The 4,774-nt window shown below is 46.8% G+C and overlaps 1 long non-coding RNA gene across 1 annotated transcript in view; it reads right to left on the bottom strand.

The window, feature by feature from the left end:
• LOC115067246 overlaps positions 1 to 4,538 on the bottom strand; it is a 6,093-nt gene extending 1,555 nt beyond the window's left edge. The window contains exon 1 of the long non-coding RNA XR_003846676.1: positions 4,009 to 4,538. This is a non-coding gene — a long non-coding RNA (uncharacterized LOC115067246). The remainder of the gene's footprint in view (positions 1 to 4,008) is intronic.
• Between the last annotated feature and the right edge of the window lie 236 nt (positions 4,539 to 4,774).

Raw genomic sequence — 4,774 nt, 5'->3', positions numbered from 1 at the left:
TCCTTCCTTCCTTCCTTCCTTCCTTCCTTCCTTCCTTCCTCTTTCTTCTTTTCTTGTCTTTTTGAGACAGGGTCTCCCTGTAGCCCCAGCTGGCACTCACTCTGTACATGAGGCTGGGCCTTGAAGTCATAGAGATAGGTCTGCCTACCGAGTGCTTGGATTAAAGAAGTATGTCGTCACACACTGCTGTGTCTTCTTTTGAAAAAATTTAATAGTGGGCTGGAGAGATGGCTCAGCAGTTAAGAACACTGACTGTTCCTGCAGAAGACCTGGGTTAGAATCCCAGCACCCACGTGGCAACTAACAACTGTCTGTAACTCCAGTTCCAGGGGATCCCATAGCCTCTTCTGTCCTCCACGGGCATTGCACAACACGGGTGCACTTACCTACATGCAGGCAGTACATGCATATACATAAAATAAAAATAATAAATAAAATACTTTAGAAAATTTAATAGCCCAAGGACTCCACTTTGTGCTGTCTATATACTCCTGTGTGTGGGCCCAGACACTGGAGCACGGTGGGCCTACCAGGACCTACATACACCCTTATCAAAATTGACTCTCCTGCCCCCAGAAGCCAACAACTGTTAGTAGCTCTCAGCACATCATGGCAGGCAGAGCTCTCTCTGGGCAGCAGTTACAGGTGCTGTGTACACTTGGGGCAGAGAAGCCTGTGGGGTTAGTAGGGAAAAGAGTGGCAGGAGGCAGATATAACTGGAAATGGGGACTCTCCACCAGTCTAAATGAGGCTACTTTATAACATCCAGCCCTAGGCAGTGTGGGGGGAAAAGAGGCTAGGGGAGGATCACTCTTGAGGCTTCCATCCTCTGAAGTGTGACTGATGGAAGTTATTGCAGAGTCTGAAGACAGAGCCTCCCCAGACCTAGGGAGCCCTAGGCAGTGTGGGGGGGAAAGAGGCTAGGGGAGGATCACTCTTGAGGCTTCCATCCTCTGAAGTGTGACTGATAGAAGTTATTGCAGAGTCTGAAGACAGAGCCTCCCCAGACCTAGGGAGCAGCCTGTGTTGTGTGGTCATTTTGGAAGGCCATAATTAAGAAATACTGTACAAGGGGTTTCCATTTGGGAGGTGGAACTAAGAAGCCCAGAGGGAGAATTTCTGTTTTCAAAATGTGGCTGGAAGAGCTCAAATTTGGGGCAGTTTCACAGTAAACAAGCAAAATTAAACACACACACACACACACACACACACACACACACACACACAAATATATACAGAACATTGCAATTTAGGCACTCTGAGGCCTGAGTTTTAGTTTTCTGCCCCTCACAGGTGGTCTTCACTTCCATGCAGACACAGCCTTCAAGCCAGACAACAGCCACAGCTGAATGTATTCAGGAGCAGGGGAGACTGTCCCCTCACCCTAGACTGCTTTTCTCTGTTATAGTCCGTTCCAGGGCAGATCTGCAAAAGTGTTATGGGAGCTAAGCACAAAGCCTCATACATGGATGAGCTAGGACTATTCCCTGTATATTGATTGATCCCTTCATTCCCAAAGGTAGGCAGGTGAGATCTGAAGTTCTTGGGTCTGTTGCCTTTCCAGTGGCATCTGACATGTCGTACGGGGCTGCAGAGACAGAGCAAAATCAAATGATGCACCCTGTGGTTCCCATGAGTCGGATGGATATCCTTGACCCTAAGATGCAAAAGAAGGCTCAACAGGTACCCATCAACCTGCAGCTCCAGGGCACACTACTGCTAGTGACGAACAGGGGACAATGTGTGCGAGAGGAAGGAGTCATATTTGGGGTACCAGAGGAGTGTGGCCAAAGCCCAAGGAGCAGTCAGGGGCAGGGGTGGAGCACACAGTAGAGAGCCTTGGTTCTCAGCTGGTACCTGAGAATAGTCCATCCTTGGGTCGATGCACCTTTTAGGGGTATCCCAGCTAACTTCTTTGACAAAGCATACCTGTTCTACATGTTAGAACTTTGTCATGTTGAAACACTAAATATTGAAAAATTCAATCATATTTTAAATCCACACATGATCACAAGAAATTTGCATATGTAAATGAAAGAAAATAAAAGGCTACTGGATTTTTAAAATCCAGTTTTGACTTCTTAAACAATTTTAACATGATAACAGTTTTATGTTTATTACCTACAAGTATTTATAGTTTCTCACTGATGGCTATCATCAGAAGTGTTAAGAGACCATTATTTGGACATCTTAGTAATAAATGCAACTACTTCAAAATAAAAAAGGAAAAGTTATGCTTGTAAATTAGGATCAGTTTCCTCTTAATTTAAAACATATTTTATTTAAAGCTTTCTTCAAACTCAGCACTTATCTTTCTTCAATGCTTTATTGTTATAGTCTTAAAGAGAAAACTGAATCACTATTTTTACCGAAACACATATAATCTATTCTAATTCTAATATGTTCAATATATTCTAGTTTATTTTGTTCATAAAATTCCATATTTTATTTTTTTATTTTTTTGAGACAAGGTCGTGCTGTGTAGCCCAGGCTAGCATTGAACTTTTGATTCTCCTGTCTCAACCTCCCCAGTGCGAGGATTACAGATGTGTGCCACCTTGCTATGTCTAGCTATATTTTATAAACATGAAAAAGATTGGAAACTGCCCTATATCAAATATATTTTAAAACAGACATATTTGTGGTTACATACACAAATGGAATTGTCAGGCTACATATTTATAATTTTTCTGAATATGCAAATAAACGAATTCAGATTTTCTAACTTCAGATTCTAAACTCATTGTCTCAACTTGAGTAAAGGAAGATCCTCGGAGTGAACGGCAACTGGTTGTAACCTGATTTGTAAGTGCATTTTGTTCACCATAGAAAGGGTCACAAGAGCTGTAATCCCAGCATACAGGGAGATGGAGGCAGGAGGCCAGCCCCAGTAAGCTGTATAGTGAATTACCAGCCAGCCTGGGCTACAGAGTGAGACCCTGTCACAATACACACATGCATAGGTACATACAAAAAGTAAATTTCTTCAAGACCCAGCCTATGGTTCTCAATAGTCTGGGACAGGTGGTTTCTCACTGGCAGGTTTAAAAGTCATTTCGTCCTTCATAGTGGTGCAGGCCTATAGTTCCAGCTACCTGTAGGCCCAGCTATGCCCTCTCTCTTGCGTCCCCCTCACTTTTGTTAGCATGTTCCTGAAAGAAGAGGATTGCTTGCTTATATTTGTATTTAAACAACCGGGTCACGATAAAAGTAAAAAATGAATAAAACTATTTCTTTGCAGTTGCTTTCTCCCTTCAGTCTTTTGGGGGTGGCCAGATTCAATTCTTCATTAAATTTTTGAAAGTAAACTTCCCACCCCACCCACAACACGGAATCTGCTACAGCTTAAGCCAAGAGCAGCCACCAAGAACCAGCTGTGTCAGCTCTTTAAAACGCAGCAGCATTTGGGAGACTTCTGTAGGGAAGTCTCAGGCCTATTTCCCAGATTAGGCGTGGTGGTGTAATGAGCTCATTCAAGGGGGCGGGGAGGGGCGTGGCTCCATGGTTCTATTTTTAAAGTGTTTATAAGCTCATCCTTTGTCAAGATAGGGAGATGAAAAAGGAATTTCTCGTTGTTAGAGGCAACCACCGTACTAATCGGGTTTCCAGAGAAAAAGCTAAAGGGTACTGATAATTTCTGTTTCAACGGACACCCATTCAGTCAACTCTCGGCTAGTGCTAGATTCCACAGCCTTGGGCCCAAGGACAGCCTTGTACAGGCTGCTTTCCCAGCTCAGGGCTGCAGGGCTGGGGGAAGCTGTGAGACCTGGAGGGCCAAGTCCTCCAGAGGGGGCATTCTGGAGGTTCATGCAACCATTGGGGGGTTTCGAAGGGACTGTGATGTCCTCGCTTCACTCTGGTCACAACACTCTTTTACCGCTCACAGTTGGGGTCCACTGGCCCTCTCCGCCTTAAAAAGCTAGCCCGGCTTGTATGCACATGAGGTTCCACAGCAAGGGCACTGCGTCTCACCCGTTAGCTGTACAGGTCTGCCCGCAGCCTTCTTACCTGCATTCACTTTCCACAGAAGAATCGTGGAGAACTCGATGTAGTTTTGAACTTGTATAGAGGATGAATGAGCATGGGAACTGCAAAGAGCGGAAGCACTGGCTTCGGAGCTCTGCCACGTCCCACAGGTGTGATGGAGAGTATGTCTATGTGACTGACTCTTGTTCTCCGGGGTCTTGCAAAATACCCGGCTCCTGGTAGTAGGTTGTGGATACTTGGGGCATTTGGAGAGAGGACGGTTGTGACGCTCCGCGGGAGAGTGGATTTCGCGGAGATGCTTTTCCTCTAGAACTGTCTCTGACCTTCACCTTCAACAAACGCTTACCAACAAAAGAGTAAAACCCTGGCTTATTTCCCGGGCCAAGGATCGGAGGGAGAGCCTAGCACCGCCACGAAGTAGTGGAACAGTGTCACAAAACGACCAGTTCCAACTGTGGGAAGAACGAAACTGTTTCCGCGGGCCGAGCACCCCGGGCGATCCCCACCGAAACTTTACAGCGGAGTCCGTACTCCGGGTTTGCGGACCTGGGGTCACCGCCCTCACTCTGCGACTCTGAACCCGGGTATCAGACCGACGTGGTTCAAGAAGTTCAGAGGCCCACAGGCGTCCCGCAGCGATTTGGGAGAGGGTGTCCTCCGTGTCCGAGGCCGGGCCGGGAGACGCGGTTCCGGATCGCCAGGGACCCGCCTGGAGCACGCCCCCGGCCGCAGGTCAGAGGGGGAAGCACCCTGCGCTCCGCCCCATCCCGCCTCCATCTCCGCCCTG

Source organism: Nannospalax galili, unplaced genomic scaffold, assembly GCF_000622305.1.
Source record: "Nannospalax galili isolate Female #2095 unplaced genomic scaffold, S.galili_v1.0 scaffold43, whole genome shotgun sequence".
Classification (NCBI taxonomy): domain Eukaryota; kingdom Metazoa; phylum Chordata; class Mammalia; order Rodentia; family Spalacidae; genus Nannospalax; species Nannospalax galili.
This window is presented reverse-complemented; position numbering and strand designations above follow the sequence as displayed.